The 17,640-nt window shown below is 41.8% G+C and overlaps 1 protein-coding gene across 1 annotated transcript in view; it reads left to right on the forward strand.

Moving 5' to 3' along the window:
- MACROD2 (mono-ADP ribosylhydrolase 2) overlaps positions 1-17,640 on the forward strand; it is a 1,327,587-nt gene that overhangs the window by 763,255 nt on the left and 546,692 nt on the right. The gene's annotated exons all lie outside the window — the stretch shown is intronic.

Raw genomic sequence — 17,640 nt, forward strand, 5'->3', positions numbered from 1 at the left:
ACATTTCCCTCATCTTCTCCCTTAAGGGAGACAGCTTGGATGGAAGGGGAGAATAGAGAGCTATGGCGGCGGGGTGATGGTTCTAAAATCTGCGTAGCCACTTCTGAAAGACTGCAGGGAAGGATTGGTTCCCTTAGCTGCTCCTCTTCTTCTGCCAAGACATTTCTCCAGACACTGGGAATGGACCACATTGCTGCCATCACTGAGAGAAGAAATTGGCTCCTGACAGTGGAGTTCTGACTCAGTCAGACTTCCATGCAGCCTATTAGCAGCCTTCTTCCTGCCATTCTTCTTTCGTTATGCTCTGCCCTGCCTCTCAGCACACAGTAGGTCCAAATTCTCACCTCTTGCAATGATCGGTCTCTTCTCTTGTATCCTTTTGCCTTTTCTCAACTGCCTGCCAAATTAGCTCTGTAGGGACAGAAGCCTGCGGGGGGGGGGGGAAGGTGGTGGCATGGTATTGTTTCTTTAAGTGGCCATGCTGTGTTCAGCACTATAAGGAACGTGGAAGTGAAGCCATTCCTGTCCAAAGGAACTTAGAATTCTTTCGTTTGTAGGCTCTTCAGGCCAGGGGTTGTCTCTTATTGTGTATGTACAGTGCCTAGCATAACGGAGCTCTGATCTCTGTTGGGTCCTCCAAATGCTCCTGTAGTAGGAAAAATAAATAAGTCTCACCGTGATAAGTGCTGAGCACTTGTAATTCCTGCTGAAGTCAACGGGAGAGGCAGGTGCCAGCACCTCTCAATATCTGGCTTTAAGAAGAAAAAACAAGTCACTGTTCAAACACACAAAGACCTGTGGTGCTAATTTTCAGGGGTCCTAAGCACCAGCTGCTCCCATGGAAGTTGACTTAGATTATCAAAGAGAAGGTTAAGTGGCTATTTAATCATGGTCTATAATTATCTACCAAGGGTTGAGATGTCTGATACTAGAAGGCTCTTTAAACTAGCAGACAGAAACATCATAAGATCCAATGGCTGGAAGTTGAAGTCAGCAAAGTTCAGACTGGAAATAAGACACACATTTTAAATGATTGTAATCAGTTATTGGAACCACTTGCCAAGGGATATGGTAAATTCTTTGTCACTTAAATCAAGATTGGATGCCTTTCTAATGCACAAGCTGATGGGCTAGATGGAGGCCTCATTCAGAGAAATCCTATGGCCTGTATCATGCAGGAGGTAAGACTAGATGTTCAGATGGCCCCCCGGCTGTAAATGTATGAGATGGAGTGCTAAATGTTCGGCACTGCGCAGGAAATGGAATAATGATGTCATAATGCTGGAGGAGTTCTATACTGTTTCAATAAACAGCTAGTACAATTCTGCAAGTACTGGATTACGTATGACAGTCTTCCCAGAAGAAGTGTGTTTTTATGAGGGATTTGAAAAAGGTTGACTATCTACTGCAACATCAAGCTGTGGAAGTTAGAGGAAACTATCTGGATGAAGAGAGACAGTGGTTATGGGAGACGCAAACAACGGTGGAAAGTAAGAGTCATACAACTTGCCTAAGTTAGCTCCCCAGCTCAGGCCACTGGATATTGGTCCTGGGCATTGCTTAGCTGGCTGTGTCCTTAGATTGTCTTCTTCAGCACCTGTTTTCATTGAGGAAGTGGAGCCAGAGGATGTAAACAGAGAGAGACAGAGACTGATATTCTACCTCCACTTCTCCCAGGGTAAGAGAGAGAGAGAGTAAGGTGGTACCACATTGATGGGCACCATATAAGTACCTAGACAGACAGACTTTTGTGTAGAATTACAGCATGGATTCTCAACGAGGACAGTTATCAAGGCTTTCTGGTTTTGCATTTAAAGTTGTTTGGACCTCAGCTAAGGCCACCTAATATGAGCAAAGCTATGCTGGCCGACACTGTTGTCAGCAATTTCAGCCTCCCAAACTTAGAACACGAAGAGGTGGCTTTCATTTACATTAATGAACCTTTGTAGAGTATACTGTTTCACCGTACTTATCCTAGTCCTCCTGCAAATCCCGTGCAATAGATTTCTGTCAGTTATCTATATGGCCAAAAATTGGAATTCCCTTCTCCTGTATTTGAAATCCATATGCACCCGAGCTTGAAATATAATCCAGAAGTCAGAGTGTAGTGTTGTGGTCTCCATATTTGGCATGTGTGTTATCCAGCCAGACCACTTCTTCTACAACAGTGATCTACAAAGGGGCTGGTAGGTGAGGAAGAGAAGTTAAATATTCAAAGCAAGATAAGTTATTCTGAAGGTGATGGGGAGCCAGATTTCAAACTCTGTGTTTAGGGACTGTCAGTGACTTTTAATTGCTGTCCATGACAGGGCTGAGTTCCAAAGACAAAGCATTTTGCTTATCAATGTAGCAACAGCGCACAGTGGCTTTCCTTAAGCTTTAAAGAAAATCAAAGGTTTTTAGAAATGTAAGCTTTTGCTGGATTTCACTGTCACTTTTAGGTTGCAGTGTTAATACTAATGAGCTAATACTGTATGCCTGAAAACAAACATGTTTTTATTAGTATTTAAAGAGGCTGGAGGCCATTCTATTTGTATACATGGCTGATGGAGTTACAGTGTATCAATGGTCAAAAGGATGTTACATGGTAATTTACAGGACACTTGGGGCAAATCATAAGACACAAATGGTTGACATGTTATGTACTCAGTAAAATGCAGCGGTTGCAGTGTCTTGCTTCATTAATCTTTGAATTGGTACAATGGTGGCTATATTATAGCTTAAACTTCTACAGATATTAACTACTATAAATATTTTGGGAGTGAAGGGAGCATATTCAAAACCATTTAAAACTGCCATTTGGAAAACATATGCACTGTTACAGATGTAACTGTAAAAGGCAGATGATTTTTACATTAAATACTCCTTGTTAACCTGATTAGGCCTATGATACACAAGAAAAACATTTTTTTTTTTACAAAAACAATGAGAAGTCTGGTGGCACCTTAAAGATTAACAGATTTATTTGGGCATAAGCTTTCGTGGGTAAAAAACCCACTTCTTCAGATGCATGAAGTGACTTTTTTTACCTAATCAAGGAAAAATTCTAACATAGCTTTAACATCCTGTGTGTCAAATGGTCCAAATCCTACCACTGTTCTTAAATGGGGGGCCGCATTGACTTCTATGACATGGAAGTTGAACACAGTTGGACCTTATGTAGTGAGGTGTGAAAAGTTTAACATAAAATGTTTACGGGGATGAAAAATAACATTTTCAGAACACTTCTCTATTTTAGGTGTGTCTCACCTAAGAACTCCTCTCCTACTGAGTAAAATATTAGAATGAATTGTTAAAATATCATGTGCCCTTGGGGGGGGGGGGAGCAATAACTTACATTTTAGATAAATTGCATGAATAAATCTTAATTGCAGTCAAACAACCTGGAATAGTTTGTATTAGCATCTGGTGTTTTGATAAGGATAAATTCTGTCTCTAATTCTTCTCATCAAACGATGAAAAAAAAAGAAAAGAAAGATGATGAATAGAGTAAACTAGATTGGCCTCTGTTTTTCAGCTAAGACGATTTAGACTTCATGGGTGACATCTGCCTTGTATCACAAAACCCAAGAACAGATGGGGAATATGAAAAACTTGAGAATAGCAAGATGCAGGGTTAACAAGAAGAGCCATGGTTTTTGTTAAAGATGCCCAGGTATTTCCTTGAGTAAAATTCCAGATGATAAAAAAGCTTTCATGTTATTTGTATTCATTATCAATAATGCATTTTGTAATTGCCTGAGAGCTACTGTATTGCGTTTCTGAGAAAAGATTTACTTTTAGCTGATATGGTTAAAAAAGAACATCCTGGATTAGTAGTAATAGGATAAACTGATCTATTTTTGTCATATGAAAAATACTGTAACAGAACCAGTAGTATAGTTTAGGAAGGTAGGTGTTTTTATTTAACCTGACTGGATGAGAGTTGTTTCTGCCAACCAACACTAGAGCAGATTCAGCCAACCCCTCACAAGGCTGATAGCTGGACTTGCTTTGTATCTCTGTCCTTTGTGTTTACCAAAGGTGAGGTCTAAATTAGGCCTTTCATGCTCCAAAGTGAGCTCTTCAGGTGAGTCAATAGAAACTTTTCCAAGCTTGGCTCAGCTGGAATATGCTCTTATTTTGGGGGAGATGAGAGAGGATTGTCTTAATCTTTTATACATAGCACAATCACACAACCTTCCCTTTACGTGGGATTTGGCTTTAACTGTATCACCCTAGCGGGAAAATCATGCATTGCAGGGAAAAAGGTTCACTAGCTCTTCTTTTCTGATGTCATCTCTTCCTATGTCATGCCATGCATAGTAATGGGGCAACTCACAGTGGTAATCACCGCACATGGCGGTAAGAGTTTGGCCCTGAGGATATGACTACAGTTCATGGCTTGCCTGTGTCAGCTGACTCGGGCTTACAGGGCTTGGGCAGTGGGGGAATTAAACTGCAGTGTAGATTTCTGGGATCAGGCTGCAGTTTTATAGCCCCACAGCCCGCACCAGAGTCAGCTGACACGGGCCAGCCACGTGTGTTTAACTGCAGCACAGACATACCCTGGGATTGTAAGCTTCTCAGGGCAGGGTCCCTGACTTTTTTGTCGATGAAGCACCAGGCCTACCTGGGATATTATATAAATAATTTAAAATAGTTTGAAAGGCTAATAAACCTCAGGCTGCACAAGTTGTTTTCGTCTCTCATGGTATAGCTAGCTCAAATTAGCTATCTTCTGCAGCAAAAACATATGCCTACATATGCCTGGGAATCTGTAGGAGCCCTTGCAGAGGTAGAGGCTTGAAACAGCTGCTTCCCTGGACTTGATGGTTCCCTACCTGGCATTTGGGCAAAAAGGAACTACATGCTGGCCGTTTATTGCTACCACAGTTCAGGAAAATAGGACTGCAGTACATTTTGTGAATAAATACATTACTTTCAGAAAACACCTGACTCCGTATCACAGATTTCTGCTCCGAACAGGAAATTGACCTACAACAGCTTGAATTTTGGCCACCACTCAAACCCTGGGGAAAAATACACAGGGGATACCCTCTCAATGCTAATAACTTGTAATGAGACATTGTCAAGATTTCACTGCCAACAACTGTATCAGATTTGAAAAGATGTTGCCTGATATTATTTAAAAAATTGATTGATTAATCCATTCCCAATGTGGTTCATGTAGGAATTAAGTATGGCTGTGACATAACCACAAATGAGCAAACAGCTAATCTAAATTTTGTCCCTGTCCTTATAACTATCAGTATATTACTAGTGATAAACTCATGGAGACCTAATCACATTTAATAATTAATTTTAAAAATGCATTCAGGTTGCTGCTCATTGAAAGTGGGCAGTTTTCAAATATTAAGAGTACAGCCGTTTTATTTATTTTTAGTAATTTACCTATAGATAGAATGATACATAATAGATGAGCAAGACAAAAAATAGTACCAAAAGAATGGAAAAAATCCAAAACTCTTTTTAGGTTTAATTTAACAATCTTTGAATGTACAGTGTATCTCTGACAATATGCTAAACATATTTTTTTTATTTGAGCAGAGACTTTTTTAATGCCTAGTTCTAATGTAATGTAAATTTTAGCAGCCAAATGATAAACCCAGGACAATTAACTTTATAATTGTCTCAAAAACTCAATCTTAGTTCAAGTGTAGCTGGTTAGTATGAGTTGCTTATATTTTTTGCTTTCATTTTTAAATTAGCTCTATATAGATAAAGTCTTGGATTGGATTATTGTTGTATAAAATCTAGATCTTTATTTCTGCTGTACCTAAGTTTCAAACCTTTCAAGCCAAAAACGGGCTCTAACAATATAGCTTATTTATTCCCAAATGTATCTACACAGCCAAAGCTGAAATGCGACCAAGTCAGAAAAGTACTTGGTTTAATGGGATGGGGGTGGAGAAACCATTTGATTTCTGATCAAAGTAAGAATTTTTATGTCTGCTACTAATTAGATGCCGGCTACTTCATTTCCAGGCTTGGAAACTTGGGAAATGTTCTGCCATAGAGAAAAGGGAAACAATCACTGAATACCAGTGAAAAGAACTTCATCAAATTAATGTAATCCCACATAACATAGAGTTCATTCCATTAAAGAGAATTCTGGAAACTTGCAGAATTTCAAGCTATGTTTTAATGCAACTTTTTGGCTGCCTGCCTCGTAAGAAAGTCAAGGGTCTCAGCTCAATAATTGGGTATAAATACAGTCAGTGCAGTAGGCCTCAACTTCAGTCATGCAGAACCAATCTTTAGCTTGATGGTGTCACTGTTGCACATTTTTAATTGAACTACTTGTGAGAAATACTGACATAATCTCATTATTATTCTGTTTTCTCTGTAAGCTTAGGGTACTGTTTGACGCTATTCGATATTATTCTGATCACCAGAAGACTACTGTGCAGACATAGGTAGGGGTGTGTGTGTGTGTGTGTGTGTGTGTGTTTGAAAATTGGGATAAGAATTATCTTCTGATGATTAAAAACGGAGTACCAGTGTATTCATGGGGCCATTAATCAAACGCTTCTACCAGTGCCAGTTATAGAGATTTAATAGGTTTAACATTGAGATTTGACACAACCTGTTGTTCTTACTGAATCAAAATATATACTGGCACATACATATATTTTTTGTTCTCATTTAGTGGTCATTATCTAAACAGCAAAAAGTGAAAGTGTAGAACTAAATCTTCACTGCCCCTCTGCTTCCCAAACTTGATTTATTTTAAAATTGCAGGATCTTTCCACGAAAGCCTTCTTTGTAGTATCTTACTAATTTTAACAAACTTCTCATTAATAAGTCATCCTTAGAAGACTAGTATATTATATCTTTTTTTAAAAGGTGTTCTTTTAATTAGTAACTTTTTGTGGTGTTAATGGTGACTGTGTAGAAAATTTAGATGTAAAAGGACATTGTCTATACAGTTACTGGGTGGGTAATAAAAATGTGGACTATCTTTTTCGTAAGCATTGCCATACTTCATCAGACCGTATGTCTATCTGGTGCAGGATTCTGCCTCGGCAACAGCTGGTATCTGATGCATGAAAGGAAGGTGAAAACCCTTAATAATTCACTTAGACAATTCGTGCAGTCTTATATCTAGGGGAAAATTTCTCTTATCAGCAAGTATTAGCTGATGCCCAGATTCACAGGTTTTAAAACTCTTACAACAGTGTCCCTAGGTTTCAAATTCAAATGGTCCTGATTAGGGCCCTTCCAAATTCATGGTCCGTTTTGGTCAATTTCATGATCATAGGATTTTAAAAATCATAAATGTCATTTGATTTCAGCTATTTAAATCTGAAATTTCATGGTGGTGTGATTGTAGACATCCTGACCCAAAAAGGAGTTGTCACAAAGTTATTGTAGGGGGAGTTGTGGTACTGCTGCCCTTACTTCTGCACGGCTGCTGGTGGAGGTGCTGCCTTCGGAGCTAGGCAACTGGAGAGTAGCAGCTGCTGGCCGGGAGCCCAGCTCTGAAGGCAGAGCCGCCGTCAGTAGCAGCGCAGAAGTAAGGATGGCATGGTATGGTGTTGACACCCTTACTTCTGCATTTCTGTCTGCAGAGCTGGGCCATCAGTCAGCAGCCGCCACTCTCTGGCTGTCCAGCTCTGAAGGCAGCAGCGCAGAAGTAAGGGTGTCATGGTATGCTATTGCCACCCTTACTTCTGCGCTGCTGCTGGTGGGCCGCTGCCTTCAGAGCTGGGCACCTGGCCAACAGCCACCACTCTCTGGCCACCCACCTGTGAAGGCAACATAGAAGTAAGGGTGGCAATACTGCAACCCCCCTGGAGATCCCTTTTGGGTCAGGACCCCCAATTTGAGAAATGCTGGTCTCCTCCGTGAAATCTGTATAGTATAGGGTAAAAGCACACAAAAGACCAGATTTCACAGGAGAGACCAGATTTCACAGTCTGTGATGTGTTTTTCATGGCCATGAATTTGGTAGGGCCCTAGTCATAAATGTGTCCACATCTTGAACTTGAGCCACATTATTTGTCTTGATGATTTCGTCATAGATCCGTACCCATCCAAAGCACTCTGTCTGTGAAATCTCAAAACACTTAACAAATATAGCTTTACAATTGATAGATAAATGTTATTACCACTCCCATTTTACAGGTGGGGAGACTGAAGCACTTGTAATGATTTGTTGTGTGACTTTGGTTAAGTCTCTGAGGGCACGTCTACACTACCCGCCGGATCGGCGGGTAGCGATCGATCTATCGGGGATCGATTTATCGCCTGTAGTGTAGATGTGATAAATCGATCCCCGATCGCTCTCCCGTCGACTGCTGAACTCCAGCAGTGCGAGAGGCGGAAGCAAAGTCGACGGGGGAGCCGCGGCCGTCGATCCCGCGCCTCGAGGACGCGAAGTAAGTAATTCTAAGTTGATCTAAGATACGTCAACTTCAACTACACTATTCTCATAGCTGAAGTTGCGTATCTTAGATCGATCTCTCTCCCCCGCCTCCCAGTGTAGACCAGGCCTGATAGAGTAGGAAATAAACCCCAGCTCTCCCTTCTCTTAGGCTTTGTCTACTTACACAAGTTGTATTGTTTTAACTATACCAGTATAGTTACAGCAGTATGTCATGGTTACAGAGCGAGCTGCACTTCTCTCCCCGTTCCGGTCTCTGAGTGCACCTCCTCATATGTTAGACCTCTTGATTGTACCTGTCCTGAGGTGGAACCTATGCAGTTCTCCTACTCTTAGACTGGGACCCGTGTATCCATCATCCTTACCCTGCAGGCAGGGCCGGCTCCAGGCACCAGGCAACCAAGCACGTGCTTGGGGCGGCACCTGGTAAGGGGCGGCCAATCTTGGGCTGGCGGGGGGCAGCGCGGCGCAGCGCTCGGCGGAGGGTGTTCGGCGGCGCGGCGCTCCGCGGGGAGGGGTTCGGCGGCGCGGCGCTCGGCGGGGGTTTCGGCGGCGCGGCGCTCGGCGGGGGGCGAGGGGTGTTCGGCAGCGCAGCGGGGGGCGGGGGCTGTTCGGCGGCACGGGGCTCGGGAGGGGGGGAGTTACGGCGAGGCGGCGCTTTTTTTTGCTGCTTGGGGCGGCAAAACAGTTAGAGCCGGCCCTGCCTGCAGGAATGACTGAGGTTGGCACCTGTGGTTCTTCTCTTTGAGAGTCTCTGACCAGTAATATACAGTGACCAGACAGTCTTCTTAAAACAAAAGTTTTGATTATTTTAGCAGTAGGAAAGAAGCTTTTAGAGAAAAGGGATTTTAAAACAGCAGTCTGTACTCATGTCTATCTTATCTAAAGATCTGCCATCCTGTGATGGTGACCTCTAGGCAGCCTAATAAGGTCCTGTGTCTCTCTCTGGTTCCCCTGAATAACTCCTGCCTCTCTCTTGAGAGTGTGTCCCTCTTTTAATCCTACTGGAGTTCTTTTGTTCTGTGTTTGTGGGCCTTTTTCTATGCTGGTCAAGCCCAATTTTGCAAGTGTGATTTTATAGGTTGACTGGAGACAGAGTCAAAATCATCAAGTTCATAATTCTGGCATTGTCCCTTAACAATTCTTAATTGTTTGCTGAAAGGTGGCTATCCTGAGCCATTCTTTTCCTTCCTGTCTCTTTTTCCAAACAGCCCCGTATTGGGCTAAACCAATATATTCATACAGTAAACATCCCAATAACCAGGCCAACATACCATGTTCATAAATTATCACAGGGCAGCTCCAAATCTGGCACACGATACAACCCCCTGAGGGAGCTGTCCATAAATTAATAATGCACTTTTGGTTGTTGTTTTTTTTTAAGACCCAACACTCCTTGTAAAACTTTGTAACACTGAGACAAATACGCAAAATTAAGGACCCATCCATCCCCTAATGTGTTATGTAATTATGGACAGACCCAAAGTGGACTGCAGTTATATAGGTATAAATGTGCTTATACCGGTATTGTTGATTCCCATGTGGAAATGGAATGAGGGGGTTGTAACTTGCTGTGACTACTTGGATAAAAACAGTTTAAAAAAACCTCATAACTGTTACCAGTACAAAAACAATGTGTGGCCCAGTTCAGTGCTTTAGTTGCAAGTCTCGGAGTGTCTTATTTGTTTTCATAGTTTGATTCATATGCACATCAATGAATTTCCTTTTAATCATTCCTTTCCAACCTGAATGTCTGTCCACTCAATTTTTCTTCATATGTAAAAAATGCAGATCCTTAAACCATTTTTGTAGCTTTTCACTAGTCTTCTTTAACCACAGCTATTTAATTTGTGATGTAAAGTGACCAAAATGGACTGCAGTACTTAGTTCAGGCTCATTATTTTAATATTAAGATATTAAAATTTAATATTTCTCTTTTTTCTGAAAGGATCCCAGCACTTTTTTATAACTGAATTTTATTATAGTGGCTTCAAGGTCTGTATCTTAAAAAGATCCTCAAAGATTAAACTCGATCAATTTGTCTGAAAAGTTAAGATTATTTTTACCCATATTCATTCCTTTGCATGCTACATTTCATCTGCCATTTTGCCGTTGACTTACCCAGGGCACGTGTACAACACATAATCCTCTTTAGTTTTTATGGTAAATAATTTTCTGTCACCAGCTATCACCATCTCACTGTTACCTCTTTTTAATTATTCACAATTGCATTTTAGCAATATATTTACCCTGATCAGGTTACCTATCAGCCATTCGCCTTATAAAATTGTGAATCTTTGCTTGCATTCTCAATTTTTCTTTCCCGGTATTTTGAGCAAGTATATCCTTAAGTAGTTGAATGTGTTCAGTATTAATGACTTACATTTTTTCAAAGCCAGGAAAACTTTGAAGATCCTTTTGTTTATTTATAAGTAGTAGGTTCAGGTATGGTGGTTATCTATTGTGTCAGTAACAACATGAAAGGAATGTTTGGGGAGACTTGTGAAATGTAAATTCAGTGAACACCCTACAATGAGGGAACAAAGGCGGGGATTATAGAAAAGACTTTGCAAGCAAAAATGGATTAGAGGGACTTTGTTTTTCTCATTAGTTTCTGTTCCTCCTGGAGATCAGCAATAAAGCACCCTAAAAACTCAAGATTCCACTTTCAGGTTCTGCTTACTGAAAACTGTCGGGTTTTTTTAGAACTAACAAGAAAGAAAGAAAGAAAGAAAGAAAGAAAGAACAGCGTGTCCCTGTGTATACATGCTCTGTATTCATGGATAGGTAGGTGTGTGTATATATATATATATACCCACACACACTAAAATTAATATATAAGAATCAAAGTCTGAGTTAAACACGGAACTCTGTCGTTGGTTAACTTCACGTGTTTAGATTTAATTTTCATGCTCCTCTGTTAGAAAGCCTCAGTCCAAAATCTGCATCGCCAGAGATGAGCCCAGGCCCAAACTCCAGAAACCAACACCTCTGAACTTTGGAGATGGGCTGGAACATCCACATTTATTACCTCTATTCCTATAATGGACAAACCAAAACCTCAAATTGCAGAGTGTGAGAAATCTGGAAGCCAGTCCAAATCTTGTTTTTAATTTCATCTCTGGTTCTTACATACTGTCAGCACTATCATAAATTGATCCTTGTGGGAGTCCATTATGGCGATGCCTAAGTCAGCTAACTTTGTCTCCAGCTTACAAAATGAAGCTCTGATTTGAATGATTAACTGCACCATGAGCTTACAGGGAATAGTCTGTAATAACTTTGTGGTCAGCCCCACATGCCAGACAGTATCATATGCAAGTGACAGATCCATCAGAACAGAGCCAACTTTGTTGCCCTTCTCGAAGGAATCTTTGATGTCTTGTGTTAGACAAATGACTTGATTTTGGGCTCACCTCTTGAGAGCTCCTCTCCTTTTAAACATATATACTTACAACCCACACATACTAAGGCCGAGAAGTACATATATACACGTCATCTGTCTTTTTTATGTGGATAACAATCGGCATGATATTGAACGGTCACTCAGCCAGGACATGAATGTTCTGGTCACTTACCTTCATCAATGGAGACTTACATTAAGTAAGTCTAAGGTGGTGGCCACAATGTTCCATCTGAACAATCACCTGGCCATTAACCCTTTGCAGTCTGGGTTGAAGATCGTCCCGTTCCGTTTCCAGTCAGTTGTCACTTATTTAGGAGTCAAACTGGGCTACTGTCTGACTGATCCCAAGTAGAACACGTAAAGAGAAAGATCACCTCCCACATTGCCTTGATCCAGAAGCTAGCACTAATCTCCTGGGGAACAGAGGCAAATGAGAGGCAAATGTCTTATGAACCTCAACCCTGGTACTGGTATTTGCTCCAGTATAATATTGTGCAGCAGTTTGGGGTAGAAGTCAGCATACTCATCTTGTTGATTCAGAGCTGAAGACTGCCACACGTACCGTTTAGTGTCTGTCTGAGCTGCATATTAACATCTCATTGATATTTATTGGCTCATATAGCTCCCTCAAAACTTTGACAAGATGCCAGTACCCTTAAAAGTTCATGGAGGGCTATGACAGATGAAAACCACTTGCTGCACACAAACCTGGCAATGATTCTAAAATAGAAACACACGCTTCCAATAAGAAGATCAGCTCACCTCCAGCCACCTACACTTGCATTTCCTACCAACCTTCGTGTCAACCTTTTGCATTGGCCATTCATGCAAGGCCTTTCAATCCAGTGCTGCCAGCCTAGTGCCAGTCTCTAATGAACAACGGTTTATCAGGGCTGATAGCGACATCCTCGCAGAGTGGCAGCATCTCTGGGATAGAGACAGGCATGCTGAATCCCTAACTTCCATCCAGCTGTTTTCAACCTAGAAGGCAGATCTGGGATGAGGCTTAATAGGGCTGCTGACAAGAACAGGCAGAATGGCTACCACAATGCAGAAATTTGGCCTAGCTCAGTCTTCGCAATATGACTGCAGGGCAATGATGCAGGCAGTCCGATGTGGTGGAGGAGTGCACAATTTGAAGACGGTAGAGTGGACTGCAACACTTCGCTACCCTAGGTGCAGCAGTTAGATGGCTAAACAATTTAGATATTGATTTACAATACATATGAAAGAAGCAGAAGCACTACCATAAGGTCTATATCACTTGTGATCGTTCACTCCATATGTGGGCATGGGATATGAAATGAGATCTTCCGTTGCACTGAAACTGTCAGTGAAAGCTTCTTCTACCACTTGTGTCTCTTAACAAGGGACCACAAAATTCATATTGGCTTCTCCAAGTTGGCCCAAAATAGCAGGTTTACTATCCAGAAAACTTCATTATGTTAAGCATCCTAAACAACTGTGAACAAAGGGAATCTTGCTGGCAGCTTTAGAGAAAAGCAGACATTGCACCTGTTCTCCTTCCTCAGGTATGGGAAACCTACCATTGTTAAACTTCTCATTCTCAACATGGTGATCAATTAAGGCCCTGAGGTCCACTCAGTTTGTCAAGGCTCCTTCCCCACTCTGAACTTTAGGGTAGAGATGTGGGGGCCTGCATGAAAACCTCTAAGCTTCTCTATCAGCTTAGATCTGCTTTTGCTGCCACCACTCCCAATGTGCTAACTCCCTTCCCTGGGTAGCCTTGAGAGACTCCTCCACCAATTCCCTGGTGAACACTAATCCAAAACCCCTTGGATCTTAAACCAAGGAGGAATTAATTATTCCCTCCCTCTTCCCTTCCCCCCCCCCACCAATTCCTGGTGAGTCCAGATCAATCCCCTTGGATCTTAAAACAAGGAAAAATCAATCAGGTTCTTAAAAAGAAGGCTTTTAATTAAAGAAAGAAAGGTAAAAATCATCTCTGTAAAATCAGGATAGAAAATAACTTTACAGGGTAATCAAATTCAAAGAGCCCAGAGGAACCCCCTCTAGCCTTAAGTTCAAAGTTACAGCAAACAGAGCTAAAATCCTCTCAGCAAAAGGAACATTTCCAAGTTAAGAAAACAAGGATAAAACTAACAGGCCTTGCCTGGCTGTTACTTACAAGTTTGAAATCTGAGAGACTTGTTCAAAGATTTGGAGAGCATGGATTGATGTCTGGTCCCTCTTAGTCCCAAGAGCGAACAACCCCCAAAACAAAAAGCACAAACAAAAGCCTCCCCCCCCCCAAGATTTGAAAGTATCTTGTCCCCTTATTAGTCCTTTGGGTCAGGTGTCAGCCAGGTTACCTGAGCTTCTTAACCCTTTACAGGTAAAAGGATTTTGGTGTCTCTGGCCAGGAGGGATTATAGTATTGTACACAGGAGGGCTGTTACCCTTCCCTTTATAGTTATGACACAGTTATTGTGCAAATTTCCTAATTCAGTCAAAATTCAACTCCCCTTGAGCTAGGCCAACACTGTAATTTCAGCCTGAGGCTCGCATTAAACAACATGAGCAAGAGGTAAAACAAGTTAAAGAAATAGCACAGTGGCACAGGGATAGGTTTCCGGCACCCTGCTTGATGCTCTTTTATTCTCTTTTATATGGTGTGAGCACCATTCTGGCTTGCAGGCTGTCTCTGAACCCTCACAACACACACTGCCTCCACTTGTACTTATCTGCATCTATGACAGTGTGGCAGGAAATTGTCAGGACCCATCAAAGCCTAGATTATGCCGAGGCAGGGATCTGTTATTTACTGTCAGTGATTTCAGTGATTGCTCTCATATGCTGATATTTGTCTATGTATACGCTTCTCCAGCCCTACATTTCCACTTCTCCATCTGCTTGATCCTGTAGTAGAGTCCTCAGCGGTTATTGCTGAAATAACACATTAATCATCTGCGTTTACTAAAGAATCAATCAAAATGAGAAAAATTTCATTGTGTTGACTTCCACTGAAACAGTTTGTATTATGTAGCATACTCTGTTCTGATTTCTTTCCTTTTTTAATCTCTTGGAATAAAATACACATTGAGGCTTAAGGTTTAAATCTCAGTTCACCTGCAAAAAGTCACATATACACATTCCACTAAGGTGATTGCATAATCAGTATCTGTGTGCATGTGCGGTGACCTGATTTTGTCACTAAAAATAGGGAGCTTTGTAAGCCAACCTTTAAAAATTTGACTTTGAATATTTGCTAATAAACAAGGAGTGTCCTTCACTGCTTCTTGTGTTTATGTTTTCAGCTTAGCATGCTTTGGAGTAGCCTAATTTCAAATGAAGTTTCTATTATAGGAACTGTTCCAGCTGGCTCAATTGTTTTTTTTTTTTCTAATACTTTCCTGCTTCTCCAAAGCCTGTCTTCTACTTTCTCTTAATTTTTCTCATTTTCTCCTGTCTTCCATTCTATCTGCTTTGCATTTGGCCCCATGAGATAAGAAATAATGAGAGAGCAAAAGAGACAAGTCAAAGGGTTCAGCATTATAAGAAATAATACGAAAGTCCCACTTCAGTAACTTGTTGGATATTTGTTACTGGAAAGCCAAGTACATCAATCTCTGCTAGCGCCGAGAGAGCAGAACAGCATTATTTATAACTTAAGGGATTCCAGGTGAGCTTTCAGCAGGCGTCAGACTCTCTACACCTCCTCTTTTTCACAATATATTGCCTGGAGATTTCCCTACAACATTGTTTACCCTGAGCAAATTGAACATGGTGAATGCATTGTTCTTGCTCTTGGAGAAAGTACAGACTTTGCACTGAGGCTAAAGATTCGGCAGATATGTAGGTCAGTATCACATATGACATATTATAAGACTTATTAACGCTGTAACAGAGAATGCCTCATTTGATTTTTTTCCAGATAATAATCGTGTACTTTTGTCTAAACAGTTTTCCTGTGTGCACAAACATTCTCTTTTTGGGCCCCCTGCTTGCAAGACATTATTTCTGTATTCCAAACCAGGAAAGCTTGGCTTTCAAAATATACTCGTGCTACGTAGGTGGCAGGAGAGGAGAGAATAAACTTGGCATCGTGTATTATGAAACATTAACTATAATTCTATTTAAAGGAAAGTAATCGGCAACTACATTCTTCTGTAATGAAAAAGATTAGATTAATCTACTACAGTGTATTGTCTCTGTTGTGTCTATGAATTCTATCTTTTACTGATAAATGTGCATAAATAAAGGATTATACTACTAAATGAAGACTTTACAAGTGAAAATCATGTGTACTGCTTAGGGCTGTCAATTAATTGCAGTTAACGCATGTGATTAACTCAAAACAAATCAATGTGGTTTTTTTAAACAAGCATTAATCTCACACCTCTGGAGACGGGAGGTGGCCGTGGACACGGCCAGGCAGGGAGGGAGGCACCCTGCTGCCTGCACTATCTCCTCCCTGCTGGACAGGGCAGGGTGGGCAAGGGGAGCCACTGGCCAGGGTGCCATGCTCAGGGAGGCACTGCTGCGTGTCTCTGGGGCAGGGGTGCCTTCTTCCCACTGCCTTGCTCCACTGCTTCTCCCATCTCCCCTCCCTCCCACCCCCATGGAGTCGCCCCGGGCCAAGCTATTCTGGACCAGAAGCCTGCCTCCTGTCTGCTGCGGAGAGCTGGGGTTGGGGAGGCTGATTTCTGGGTGTCCCCCCGCCTGTGTACCTGGTCAATGCTGAGCTGGGGTTGGGGAACAGGAGGAGCCTGTCTGCTGCTCCTGCTGGCTGCCAACAGCAGCTGCTGTTGGCTGCAAAAGCATTCGGGCTCCTGAGTGCTTTGCTTAAAGAAACAGCACTCCCCTAACACACACACACACTCTTTCCCCCCAACACACACACTCGGCCTCCCCCCAACACATGCGCACACACACACACACTCAAACCAAAATCTGAAATGGCACCCCAGGTGTGCCAGGAACAGCCAGAGGGCTGCTGGATGACTGTGGGCTCTGGCAAGATGCAGCCCCCGTGTGACACCACAGAACCCGCTTCGAGCCACAGATCGAGTGCCAGACACTGGAGCTGCAGCAGCAGCAGCGCAGCAGTAAGGGTGTGTTGTAATTGAAATCAATATATCTGAAAATGTAGAAAACATGCAAAAATATTTAAATAAATGGTATTCTATTATTGTCTATCAGTGCGATTAAAACTGCCATTAATCGCAACTATTTTTTTATCTCATGATTAATCGCAATTAATGTTTTTAATTGTTTGACAGCCCTAGTACTGCTATAATGTTTTGTGCACGACAATAATAGATAAAAAAATTGCACAATCTTATAGCATATCAATTTACAATACTGATAAGTATGATTTAGCCATATTTGCCTTATTGATGTTAGCTCCTGATTTCGGACCTTGAATAATATTTATAGTATAATGTTACTGGGCTGTAGCCATACTGTCCTGTCATGTGATCCTGTTAGCTCTGACAAGCTGTGTAGAGTTGGGCTGAGTGAGTAGTTGGGTTGGAGACCTATGTGTTGCTGGAATTTTTGTTGTAGATCGGTAGTTATGGTCTTTCCACCGAGTCTGTGCTGACATCAGAATGGCATAGCGCACTGCACTTTTGGAGGTTCCATCTTTTGGATGAAGTCTAGGGTAGAGTCCTTGGCTCCTTGTGATCATTAAGTATTCCACAACATTCTTCATATGAATATGGATGCTAACCATCACCTTCCTCTGGCCAGATTCAGATGTGGGTAATTATATTCTGCCTATCTAAATTCCCCTTGCAGTTTCAGTTCACTTCCCACTTTAAACCACTGCGTAATGTTGCCAGGGCCGGCTCCAGGCACCAGCCGAGCAAGCTGGTGCTTG

This window comes from Terrapene carolina, unplaced genomic scaffold, assembly GCF_002925995.2.
Source record: "Terrapene carolina triunguis isolate 2854851 unplaced genomic scaffold, T_m_triunguis-2.0 Scaffold132, whole genome shotgun sequence".
In the NCBI taxonomy this organism is placed as follows: domain Eukaryota; kingdom Metazoa; phylum Chordata; order Testudines; family Emydidae; genus Terrapene; species Terrapene triunguis.